Here is a 14,213-nt window from a genome sequence, read left to right as displayed (position 1 = left end):
TGTGCCCAGTGGTTACAACCATAAAGCATTAATTTAAAATAGAATAGGGGCCACTAGGAGTTGTAGTTTACACATTACAGAGACTGAGAGTGTTAACCTTTGAAATATCAGTACCTTTTGCATTTGTGTGGGTTGCATTATGAGCAAAATGCATTGCAGCTTTGAAGCTGCTCTATAGGTACTGGGAGGGGGGCTGAGTAGATTTTGGACATGTTTTCAGTTATGAAGCTGCTACAGTTTTGGTTCCAATTTACATAATGCCCAAACCTCTAATTAACAGAACATCCTATAATTTGCAGTTGTGCTTTGTAGAAAGGTGGAGCTGAGCCTCTACGACATGTAAGACGATCCACAAACATGATTTTACCTCTCTGTCTGGGATGGGCTTGAAGTCAGAAAGTAAGAAATCTTCCAGTTTACGCCTACTTCCCTGCTTCTGGCAATCTGACTAATAGTAATCTGAGCTAACAAGAAAGACTAGAAAAGAGACGAGTGAGAGCAGAGACACAGGCATGTACTGGATCTGCACAGAAGGAAAGCTTTGCTCCTATAATTAAATATACAGTTCTTTGCTTTCCTTCACAAAAGCTTGCACATGCTTAAACCCATCAAGAGAAATTCAGGATAACTGACACGTCTGCTCTGCATTTTAATTAAGAAAAGAGAACATAAAATTGGATGAACTACTATATCCTGGCTGCAAACAGAACAGATAAATCTTCAGTGTCTTCCCCATTAAAACGGCAGGGATCTGCCTGAATAGGATTGAGTGTGCAGCCATGTGAACTGTGCGACCAGCATGCTCATCCCTATTAAGGGGGTTTTCCTTTCAAGAAGACGAACACCAATCAGTTAGAGTAGAACGGTCACTGCACCTTTGTGAGTAACATTATTGCTCCGTTGGATTTTGTTGCTGTGTTTTCTCTCCAGGTAAGAATTTATCCTGGCTACCGCACAATGTATACTATAAGTGAAAACAAAGCTTTATTCATGTACTGCACTTAGTGACCTTCAGAACAAATTGGATCTGTGTAGCATTGGCAGAGATTTTCTTTTCCAGTATAATGTGTTTTCCTAATATTCTCTGTTAATCTGTACTATATACAACACATGTCTTACCTTCTATGTAACCGTTAGGAGTAGGGTGAAAGCTGTTCTATAATAGTATACATTGTCTTTGCATATTTACAGGATGATCTTGTCAGTACTTGGTGTTATTAGTCAAATGATAACAAGCAATCTATGTAGGATGACATCTCAAAATCTACCTGCATGGAGGGTATTGGTAACCATAGGAAAATAGAAAAAGGGGCATAAGTAAAACTGTAACTTTAGAAAGTTATATTCACATTGCAAGAGAACATACAAATATTTGAAATAAATCTAAAATACTGCTATGGTAAAAGGGATTGTGAGTCTTTTATGCATTTAGTTTGCAAAGCTTTGCATCCTTACATAAAGCATTTGTATAAATCACATAAATACAGTATACAGTATAATATAGTATGGTCATTTTTGTTCCATTCCAAACAATTTGGAAATACAAAACTCTCTAGCATGGAAATAACACTAAATGATACTTTTATTGCATGTAAAATAGGCTGACATGTATGGGAGCTTGTACTTCATCCAATGGGATACTGGCCAAGAGGGCAGGCTGGTAAAATTTCCTCTGGCGGGATTTTTATAAAGGCCACCATGTAAGATCAAACATTTGTCAGAGAAAGAGATGCTGGGCGGTGGGCTGTTGCTGCTAACCTTGGCAAGCAAGTTGACATTCACTGTTAATTTAAGCCATGGCTTCCAAACCTTTACAGTTCATTTGACAACTATTAAGTTCATTTCCTTGCTTGTTAGACTTTTTAAAACATTGTAAGGGAGCTGAAGTCCAACAACAGCAAGTTGGCTTTCTTTACTGCCTCACTGCAAATTTAGGAAATTGCAGTAATAGAATCTCTCTGTTATAAAGGATGTTTAGGACTTGGTACTCACAGCATTTAAATTGCTACTCAGATAAAAATGCCACTTACTGTTACACCTGTGAGACACATCTGGGTGACAATCTCCCGATAAGGGCTACTTACCAGGCTTTCCACTGGTCTTAATGGGAAATGGCATGCAGAAATTTGATCAATGACAATTAAAAACTGTAACCACAATGCTACATGTGCCATAGATCTTAAGCAATGTCACACAAGGCTATTCCAGCCTTTCAGTCCAGTGTGCAAAGGAGTAAAGATTTGTGAATGTTTCTGTTATAGTATTGTGTTAGATTTGTAATGTGTTGATATGTTATTACTTCTATTAATTGGTTATTTTGATGTTACATAATTAATTTGGGCTGAAAAAAGACAAAAGTACATTAGCTCTAACCCTTCCAAAAGAACCCCAGGGCATATATATATACACACACACATATAAAGACCTATCTACACACTCACATATATAAATTATATATACCAGTACCTGTACTAACTGTATATTTAAAGATTACAATAGCCTTGGATATAAGGCTTGTTCAAGAAGTCATCTAAGCCACTCTTAAATTAATACAATCAGTCATCACAACAACACCTGTCATTCTACAACCTCACAGCACTAACCATAAAGAACTACCATTGCTGCTTCCAATAAAATTTCAGTTCCTTGATTTCTAAGCAGTCTAGTTGCATGTCGCTGTATACTATCCAGCTCATTAATATCCTTCTTAAAGACTGGAGGTCCAAAACTGCACTGCATAATCAAGGTGAGGCCTTACCAGGGATCTATAAAGAGGCATAATTATGTTTTCATCCCTTGAGTTAAAGTCCTTTTATGCAAGACAGCACTTTATCTGATTAACTCACCCAAAAAGGTCCCCAATACACTACCACTTTTTTAGCTGGTTGCTCGGTTGTGTAAACAGAATCAAAGTTTACAATCACTGCTTTATTTCTGCTCTCATCAACGAATTGACCTACATTTGATACTAAGGGTCTAGTTGTAAAAAGGACACCTGCCATTAACTTCTACATAATCTCGATAGCTCTTAGATGGCATATTTTTATCTTTTGGATTTGTAATTTTGTCTCAGCTTTCAAAATTGGCTAGATCTTGATTGGGTAGGTTTGATTTTCCATTGGATTTTCCATCGGCTCATTGATGTGGTCCTCGGTCCGACTGTGCCTATGCCCGTAATTTTAATTGAATTGTTTGGTCCTAGGGCCAAGTAACCAAATTAGCCCAATATCACCCACCTTAGATCACAGTGTGTATGGCCATCTCTATATAAGGTGGTTTGTAGCATTCACCAGTAATAATTTTCTTGAAATCTTTTCTTGAAATACCCGAAGGACTTCCACACACCCACACCCCATTGCCGTCCTTGATAATTGCTTTATTGCACAGCTTTAGTTCTGTCTTTACATAAAGTTCTAATTTTTGAACTCCTCTGTCCCTCCTTAAAGGGATTTAACCAACCAAAATCACAGCCCAGGCAAATGTCTCAGTAGTACCAATTATATCATCCATTTCTGTAAAGGCAATCCAGCTCTCCCATTTTATTTGACACGCAAAGAGTGCAGGTAACTACTCTTTGGTCTGATGTGTACATTCATTGGAGTAACTGTTAGATGGTTCACTTGGGATAATGGGATCATTTTGACAGGTATACTACAGTATGTGACCCCCTTAGTCCTCCCCTGTGATCCTAATCCCTCACCCCTATCTACATAAGCTTCTCCATAACTCATGGCCTTGTCTAGTTTTAACTCATCCCCTTGCCTAGTTTAAACACTCCTTCAGTCATTCTCTCCTCGAGCTTAGTGGACCTCCTTGGACACCATTCTATTTAGGTGCAATCAATCAAGGCTATATAGGTTGTACCTCAAGGAAAAATCTGGTTGTTCTCCAAAAACCCAAACTCTTTTTTCCTACACCAGATTTACTAAAACTGATTAATGCATGATTTTTATTTTTTTTTATTTTCAAATGCAGCTAAACTTGTTTTCTCAAATGTCTGATATCTACTAAAAAAAAAGTTGCAAGTCACTGTGACAAAATGTTGCAAAAAACTAGACTTTTTGGAATCGCCAGACTTTGTTGAATTGTCACAGCGACAATTTGAAAAAGTCAAGTTTTCAGACAGAACCCAGCGAAATCTCTAAAGTTTTGAGACAAAAGAAAGAACTTTAAGGAAAGGGAAGGGACCTTTGCCATTGACTTCTACATAAACTCTGAAGATTTAAGGTGCCAAATTGTCGAATTCGGATTCCAAGCCATTTAGACGCATAGTAAATTTCGAACAAGTTGCAGAGTTTTTTTCTTTGCTACTTTTTGCTGTAAAAATTTGATTCGAGTTAAAATAAAAATATCAATGGTTAGTAAATGGGCCCCCAAGACTTTAGTCACACATTTAGCTCCCACCATCTTTCTAAATTCTACCTGGCACAGGTAAAATTAAATAAAATTATATAAAATTATAAAATAAACATTGGAAAACCTTTCCTTAATCTTAGTTCATAGATTCCTGAATTCATTTAAAATCCTCCATATATATTGGAACAAAAAGATGAGGGACCAGCACCAATCAGGCAGTGTCTAGGTGAGAACCTTATTGTTAGGAAAAAGGGTGACCCAAAGAGGGACACGTTGCTGAGTGAGAACCCAAAAAGGTCTGACTGTAAAAGTTAGATTTCTTACTTAATCATTATTCAATAAATTAAAATCTTACTTTGGAAGAAAGGAGTCATTCCATTTCTTACCTGTAATATATGTTCCCTTAAACAAGCCACCAAATGGCCTGAACAGCCCCAGGCTTGCAGACATCCAGGCAATTGACATTTGCTGACTGACAAGTTATTTCAATATAAATGTGAGGAGTGTTTCAAGTGCTTTTGTGTTTTTTTGTGGCTAGCTATAAAAATGGCTCTTAAATTGTGTCAATATGTCACACTTCTATTGATTATAACGGAAAGCATTTTGCAAAATTCTGATTTTTGTGACACACTGGGAGTTTTGTCCTTTGTCCTCCATTGCCATTTGGCAGAAAACACCCCTGTCTGCTTGTTATCACTCCTAATACTGCTGAATGTAAAGTGCCCTGGGTGTGGCGTGCGGAATAGTGACATTAGCACCAAAGCACTTGCATGAGTGTTTTGCACCAAAAGTCTGCTTGTCACTGCTCCATGTGCGTTACATTTCATAGTAAGCTGAACAGGGGGGTCTGGTTTGCCACTGATTTCTGCTGAATGGAAGCAATTGACAAATGCCCCTTGTTCCATTGGCCTAACCAAATGTTCCTTACCAACAAAGATTGAAATTCATTTATCATGTTTTACTTTGAGTGTTTCCTCAGAATTAAATAAAATATGAAGCTTATGAATACCTGCCAACTAAACTAATTAAAAGCATTCTTCCACAAGAGGCAGTAGAAATTTTCCATAATTGTAATAACATATACTACTTCCTTGTTATCATATTTAAAATGCAAATTCTGGTTAGTCAAGCCACAGAGCGTAAAATTACATGTTTCCATTGTTTTGCATTCTAGTATCATGTTATACATAACAATATGGACTGCAGTCTTTCTTATTTTTAAAGTATAACATGCAATGCCTCACCAAAGCTCTAACAGGATTAAAGTAAGATGCAGTGAAATGTTTTATGTCATGTAAGGTAAAATACAATAAAATTTTGAAGCATATAACAAAATATTAATCTGTTAGAAATAGTTGTTTTCCATTTGCAGGTTTCTAACACGTTTTTCCTGTATCAAATAAATAATCCTGTTTATTACAATGTGACTCCTGCCAATTGTAGCTATAGTGTTATATACAGATAAACTTTATTATTCTTCTAAAGTACAGCTTAAATGTTGTAGCTAGCTGCAGTTGCAATGTAAAGTGTAGGCCCTGCAGCTGCTGCACATAATACATCCTTTTAAATGCACAGTAGCTACACGTATCTACATGCAACAAAGTCTGTAGTTAACAATTAAAGAAACATATTATTATTATTATTATTTATATAGTGCCATCAATTTATGCAGCACTTTACAGAATAGAGGGGATTAAAAGATATAACAGTTAACATGTACATATAAACAATTCACAAAAATGGTTTGCAGTTACATTGGATGAGGATCGGAGACACTAGGAGGAGGGCCCTGCTCGCAAGAGCTTACATTCTAAAAGGGAGGGCATATGCAATTTGCTAGGCTTTAACTGCGATATAAATATATTTACTAATGGGTGATGGGGTAAGGTCACATGGGACATTTTGTTTCCAGGTGTGGCACTTATGTGGGCCATCACTTCAATAATTATTGATTAAAGCCATCCCAGTAGACTCACAGCAATTAGCTACTCACTAATTAGAATGAGTTGTAACTCATTTAGTGTGATAGTAATTCAGAAGACTAAATGGTGCAGGGCATTTTGTACTGAACAAAGCCTCTTTTCTTTTATTTTAACTTCATCATTTGTTTATTAATAAAGAGTACCAAAAGAAAAGAAGTGTTGGGGTGCATTTAGATTTACCAATGTAAGCACAAATTTGTGTGAAGTGAAAGCATATACATTACCTTTAGCTGATCCTTGATAGCTGAACTTACATTGACTCTTGTTTTATCCTTATATACAGTACCTAGGTTGTAATCCACAAATTATGGAGTGATGACCAGGGGGCTTGTTTTAGTATGGTTGTATGTACTGTACAAATTATTTTAGGTGGTTCAGGACACTAAATGAATGATGGTTCCATATGGTCACTTAATAAAACATTTCTTTTTTTGAGAGTTTAAACTACTGCTGCTATTTGATGACTTTGGATGTTTATTGTGCCATATTTCCAGGTGCATTTTAAAAATGTTGTTATGGAGGACACTACATGGCCAAAGTCAGTTCTGGACGTTAACTACAGTATACATTCCCTAAATAGGTTCAGTTTGGGACAGTTTATCCATGTATGTGTGTAAGTAACTATTGTTATTGCAACGCCAACATTTATCTGAATAGGTTTAAATCATCTTTTTCATTTGACTGGTATTAAATACCAGCATGAGGAAAGTTTTTATTTCCTTTCCAGTGTTCTAGCATATATATTACATCTGTGCACAGTCATGCAGATCTATGTCTATTGTTAAGTGTTATATTGAGCTCTTTCTCCTATTATAAAAGCAAATTGTAGTTTGTATTCAGAGGAAGAGGTTAGTCTGAATAGCAAAGGAATAAAGTTACATCAATGGGAATATTTTTGTCAATTGTGGATTCAAACCAGGTGAGTGGGCTTGATTGCGTGCAGAGGACCTCTTGTCTTGGTATGAATTTTGTGGTCACAGCCTCATTACACTGCAACCTACTAGTGGTGAGCCCAGATTTACCTTTTTTGCTATAGCAAAATGTCTAGCACTGTTTTTTTTTATATCCATAACATTCATTGTATAAATGTCCTATCTATTTCAAAACACTCTCTAAAGCAATCTGTGCACTGGACCATTCTTTTGTGGGCAGTGGACACTGATTGGAACTTCTATATGCTTCTATATTCACTACTATATGCATCTAAAAATAGTCAGAGATTGATTGATTGATTGATTGATTGAGTGATCCCCACTTGTCCCAATAGAAGGTTTCTTGGGATACAGTTGCTTGCAAGAAAGGGAAATATCACATTACAATTATATATTACAAAAATGCAGACTTTAGACAGTGACATTCAAAGATAATTTGCAACTGGCCTTTAATATTGGTAAGTTCAGTGGCTGGTTAACAGCTAGAATTGAATAAGATCTAGACAGATAGCTAAGCATTAAATTATCATCATCATCATCATCATAACAAAATCTAGTATCACTTTCTGATTCATTAAACCACAAAACATAGCAACCCAATGGCATTTTAAATAACACTTTGTAGAAAAGGACATGATTAAATTTTAAAGCAAATGTATTATGCTATTTAAAAATACAGAATTGTATACATTGTCTATATGATATATACTAAAAGAAATGTAACATCTCCTTTAAGAATAACAGCACTTTTTAAGTAGCTGACGATTGCTGTTCGAGTACTGCTGTTTTTCTTGGAGTTGGTCTCTGACTTTAAGGGGTGGTTGTACTTAAGGGGCAAACTGGTTGAGTTCATATCAAGTGTAAAAGACAGGTCACATTTAATGACACTGACAGCACAATAGTATAACACACTTACTTACTAATTAACATACCTTGCTGAATTCATCATGTACCTTTGACCTTCTCTCTCTCTCTCTCCTTCTCTAATTCTTTGTGTGTGTTCCTCTCTGTCCCCTTCTTCTTGTTAAAACCTGATCCACTGTTCGTTGGCAGGCAGAAAACTATCATCTGCTGTAGACTAAACAGCTTAATGATAAATGATCTTCATTATGGGCCTGGATTAGCATTCTAAATGCCACAAAGAAACCTAATCATGACATTCATTACCATAATGGATATACAGATATGCGCAATTTATTATTTATGTACCTGTTTGAGAAATAAAATATTTTTCTTAAAACAATGAGCGTATTTAAATACCAGCCAAGAGCTTTGTAGAGAATAAAATGTTATTATTCAAGGTTGTTGTTAAGAAAAAGAGCAAAGTTGAAAACTGAGCTAAGCACTAATCTCTAGTACTTTTGCAAAAGACGTATCGCTAACAAACTATCACAAAAGTTATATAACTACTTATTACCTCTGGACAGAATCTAACATTTTGGAATTTTAGTATTTTAATAATTAGTTCCTGAGTGGGCAGGTACTCACCACATGTTATTCATGTTGAAGCCAACTGGCTATACTTGCCTTCATGCATTTCTTACAGGCAGACACTGTATGTTATGGACTTTAATCTTTCTATGCAACACCCAGGTAAATTATAACTCACCTGAGTGGCATGGTCAGTGCATCACATCCTATGCTAAAAGACCCATACCAACTGTGTTAGAGCAGTAAATGCACTAAAATCTAGTGTAAGCAACATTTTCAAAAATGATACTATTTCTTAAGCATAACACTGAGAGCAAGAATAAGGTAAAAATAACCTTAGGCCATTGAGCATTGTTTCAATAATCATTTATAATTAAATTTATAATAACACAGGGTCTTGACATCTCATGCTGTCCTAAACCCCATGAAATACTCTTAATTCCAGACTATGCTTGATCTTCTGCTTTTAATAAGCACCTTTGGCCTTGAATATGGCCATTAGCTACTCAGATGCTGCCAGGGTATTAACATAGAAGAATCCAGAAACTCCCATAGATGTGAACAAATAAACATAACAGGCAGGGCTAAAGAGGAGTTGCATAGTTGAACAGTCCAGGTGTGTATTAAAACAGGTTTAAGAGGTCTGAAAGTTGTAAGACAGAGGCAAAGCGTAGGTCCCTAGCAAAAGTCAAGACACGCAAAGTACTAGTAAAGTCAGAAAGCAGATACGGGTAAAATCTAGGAGTCGGCACGAAGAGAAGGACTTGTATCAGGCAACGGGACAGGACCAAACAGCTCCACAAGGATAGGATACCCAGAACAAGAAAGCCTGACTAACAACAGGTAATGGAGGAATTAAGAATTGTGGTGTTTTTATAGTGAAGGAGAATTGGAGTTGTCTGCAAATGTTAAGCATCTGGTACAAAATGCTGACAGATAATACATAATACTATTTAACGTGTTCCTTCAACCTGTGAACCTCAGTAGTAAAGTTATCTGTGCTTAATGCAGTATGTATATTTATAAAGTTGTGATTCATTATTTTTTTATGAAATATTTTGCAAACTATTTGCAGATACAATAGACAGGTCTTCTATCTATAAAGGAAATATTTGTTTACCACAAATCTAACCCTAAATGACTTCCTAGCTGGGCTTTCAAAGGAACTAGTAAAGCAAATAAATATTGCTTCCATATTTTACACTGATTGAGCTACAGTCCCCCACCCCCAACAAGACTACAGGCCCTAGGGGACCCAGCCCCAAAATTTGATCTCTGATCACATAAAAAAATTCCCTGAAATCTTAGTTATATCATCTTTCTATACTGGTATTTTCACATATGAAACCATTCAAATAAATTGTCACACTGTACCATTGCTAGAATATATAGTTGTATGCAGGAAATGTGGTTGCATCTTTTTTGCAATTTGGCAATGTAGGAGAATATTTTTGTCGTTTTCTAAATGAAGTATAGTGATAATGTTCCAGAACTGATCTTTGTATAACCTTACACTGGTTGAAGAGAATGCATTGCTCTGACACTGAAAGAGTGAACTGTGCTAGAGATGTGCAGTGATGTGAATGTGAATGTGAATTAGAATTGCTTGGGGAAACAAAGCTCCACCTGGATTTGTCTTGGCTCGTTGAGCTACATCTCTTGCTCACTTGGTCATATCTCAGATGTATGACATACTCAGAATATTTTTAAAATAAAACATGCACAGTTGCAAAAATGTTATTATTTTTGTTGATTTTATAGAACTTCAAGTAGTATAAACTCATGTGTTGAAAAAAAACCCTTTTTCCTCATTAGTAGGAATTGAACTTCTATCTATACCATTGCTAAGCAATTATACACAAAAAAATAAATATATTATCCAAAGGAGGAGGAGAGCACCATAAAGCAGAATTCTGCTAAAATGCTATTTATTTCAGACCAAAATACACAACATGTTTCGGGCAATGTGACGCCCTTTATAAATATATTATTAGTACACATCCAACAAGGCTTAACAATAACTAAGGTTTACAGGTGAGGTTAATGGGTCATATGGAAAATGTGTGCTTTTTTTTTTATAAATATATACATGCTGGCCACCTCAAGACCCTTCCACCCCAGTTGCAGACACCTTACCACCCCTTTTGCGAATCCACTGATTCACCACAAAAGCAAAAAAACAATCCCCTCCCCTCCAATTCCAGACGGCAGAACCCACAGGGTTTCCTCACCCTGTAATACTAAAAAGTGTAAAGGCCATTTTTAACAGTCTACTGATCTGCACCCATTTTCAAAAACCACTGCTAATGGCATCTTGGCTTTTTTGGGGGGAGTGTGGCTTTTTTAATGCAATATATGCGAAGTGCTCTACTTTTCTTATTGGGGTTGTTCCCAGCTGCTCATTTTGCAGAACAAATGGCTCATTTCTTTATGTCCCTCGTAACATATAGCAGGGGTCCCCAAACTTTCTTGAGCCACAGTCAAATGTAAAAAGACTTGGAGAGCAACACAAACATCATAAAAGTTCACGGAGGTGCCAAATAAGGGCTAAGATTGGCTATTAGGTAGCCTCTATGCACACTTTCAGCTTACAGGGGGCTTTATTTGGTAGTAAATCTTGTTTTCATTCAACCAAAACTTGCCACCAAGTCAGAAATTCAAAAATAACTACCTGGTTTGGGGGCACTGGGAGCAACATCCAAGGGGTTGGTGAGCAACATGTTGCTCAAAAGCCCCTAGTTGGGGATCACTGGGCCATCATGGGGCAAATAAAGCTAAAATTGCAGTTTAATCTGAATTTGGAGTGTTCCTCACTGCTTGCATGTCTACTTTATCCTAAGGCAGTGATGAGATAAATGCAAATGTAAGCAACATTAGTTTCCACTATGATATGTATAAATAAAGAAATTCTGAGAGAGCAATGCACTTTTTACACAATCTGGAGGGCTGGGGGGCAAGGTAGTAAATAAACAATACATGGTAGGATATTTGAAGGACACACAATGAAAGCAGAATAGTTTTATAGAGTTTTGGACAGCTTGGTATAAGGAAAGGGTGGTATCACTAAATAAATATGTGCCTATTCCAGATGATGAAGGGGAAGATAAGCCCTATGATATATATCAGTGCAAAATCAATGGAAATATGCATAATATATTTGAGTAGAAGTTACCTGATCTGTATAACATGGGTTATAGAAAACTGGTGACAGCTGTCATTTAAGAGGGGTCCAGATACTGAGTACTTATGTTTCCGCCTATTTATTTATCAGGTAATGATCCAGAAAATTTTTTAGAAAAATGTTTATAGAATTGTGAGTAAAATTCAAGTGGTTGCGTGTTGTGTTCATAGGAACGGTATAAGATACTGGAATATCTAAACTTCAGCATTGCAGGAACAAATATGTTGACAGAACAGAAAAATATCTAAAAGGAAAGGTCAAGAAACATGCAAGGGATGTTATTAACAAAAAAAATGGTCAGCTATTTTTACCCAATAATTCACATACTAGCCTTTTAGTAGGACAGGGCATTGAAAGGGCAGGTAGTTGTACACTAAAAGGTTGATTCACTAAAGTGCGATAAAACAAGCACTATTTATAGCGTTAAAAATTTTATCGCGTCTAATTTTTTGCGTCTTAACGCACGATTCACTAAAAGTATATTTGCATTAATTTAGACGCAGTTCTGTTTGCTTTAATTAAGTCACGAAGACTATTTCCGTGCGGTATTCGACGCAACGCGTGCTAATTAACGCAGCGCTCTACTTGTCGCGCGCACGCCATATTAGCCATACACACCATTACGTTCGTAAAACGTAATTTTTTTGAAAATGACCATTTCCCTGCAAACTGGAGGCTGCATCACTCTAGGGCCAACACAGACTTGAATAAATCCCACTGCAAAGTCCATATTGTGTTGCCAAAGGCTCATGAACTGTACTTTTCTATAATTACTTCCTGCCCCAAGTAGATGTTAATTTTGCACAGACGAATGCTATATTTAGCACGTCTAAGTGTTTGTGAATCATGCGTTAGTATTATTTCTGCGCAAGAATTAATGCAATGTGGTAAAATTAACGCATTTGGTTGCGCGCTATTTAACACATGCAATATGCGACTTAACACATGCGATAATACTTTAGTGAATCGCACGTTTTTCGCATCAATTTTAACACAAAAAAAGCATACGATATGCGTTATCGCAGTTTAGTGAATCGACCCTTATGTGACTTAAGTAAAAAGCACTTGTGTGGGAAATTCTTCATAGCAGCATTAAGAAGATATTGGCAAAATTCAGTCTGCAACTGACCATCACCTGTAGATGAAAAAACATGCGAATAAACCATCAATCAATGACTACCACCCTTCAAGGCAATTGCTGCAGCGTAGATAGCATTACTTTAAACATGTCACACTACCGAAAGGGGCAGTATTGTCCCTTGTTCAACATAAATTCAGTGAATAGGGCTTGGGCTGAACATACTTTTTTCCTATTGTTTTAGTCACAAAATATCATTTTTTGTTTTTCCATTTTTGGTTCTAACGGGGCAGTAAAAAGGATCAGGCAAGGCAAAGTCAAAGTCAGGCAGAAGGTCAAAAGGCAGACAACAAAGATTCAGTCATCAGGAGGCAGGCAAATAGTCAAAACCAGTCAGAGCAATCAGAACTAAGGCTTTAGCAAGGTCAGGGAACTATTGAACCGGCTTGGGCACTAAAACAAAGAAACGTGACACTAAGCGGTACCAGCGTCACTGCACACCATAACGCGAACAGGGGACCAGGCTCTCAGGTGCTCCTTACAGTTGCTTACTGGAAATCTAATTATCTAAACAATAGGTAAAACATGTGTTGAGCTATAATACTTAGTGACAGTAAAGGTGGCCATACACGAGCAGATCCGCTCGCTTGGCGATGTCGCCAAGCGAGCGGATCTTCCCCCGATATCCCCACCTACGGGTGGGCGATATCGGGTACCATTTAGGTAAAAAAAATAATAATCCGATCGTTTGGCCCTGGGGCCAGACGATCGGATTATGTGGGCGGCAATGGGGCAGTCGGATCGGGGACCGCATCAACGAGCCGATGCGGTCCCCGATCCGACCAGATTTTCTAACCTGGCCGATCGAGATCTGGCCAATTTCAGGCCAGATATCGGTCGGCCAGGCCGATCTGCTCTCCCCATACACGGGCCGATTAGCTGCCGAATCGGTCCAAGGGACCGATATCGGCAGCTATAGTCGGCCCGTGTATGGCCACCTTTAGGGGGCATATGGACCCTTTAATACTAGATGAACAAGGATTGTGGAACCCAAAATAAAAGGATGTGCCCCAATATTTTCTCATTTGAGATATGGAAAATATCCTCTACTCTGCTTGAAGGGTCCAAGAATATATTGTATATTGCTAAGAAAAGAAAATGTCACAACAGGAGCTGAGAAAGGTTTACAGTGAAAATGTTACCTTCCCATACATTTTGCAATTGCCTTAGAGCTACCCATCAGTATTGTACTA

The 14,213-nt window shown here is 37.2% G+C and overlaps 1 protein-coding gene across 2 annotated transcripts in view; it reads left to right on the top strand.

Moving 5' to 3' along the window:
* The first annotated feature begins 453 nt into the window (after positions 1 to 453).
* The window catches only part of slitrk6 (SLIT and NTRK like family member 6), a 29,869-nt gene continuing 16,109 nt past the window's right edge, over positions 454 to 14,213 (top strand). Inside the window, exon 1 of one of the 2 annotated variants that reach the window (XM_004911827.4) lies at positions 454 to 930. The gene's annotated coding sequence lies outside the window, so the exon portion shown is untranslated. Of the gene's footprint in view, positions 931 to 9,443; positions 9,545 to 14,213 lie in introns of those variants that run through there. The other variant, XM_031897066.1, reaches the window with a different exon arrangement.

This window comes from Xenopus tropicalis, chromosome 2 (assembly GCF_000004195.4).
Source record: "Xenopus tropicalis strain Nigerian chromosome 2, UCB_Xtro_10.0, whole genome shotgun sequence".
Taxonomy (NCBI): Eukaryota; Metazoa; Chordata; class Amphibia; order Anura; family Pipidae; genus Xenopus; species Xenopus tropicalis.
The sequence above is the reverse complement of the archived record's forward strand: the minus strand, read 5'-3'. Positions and strand labels throughout refer to the sequence as shown.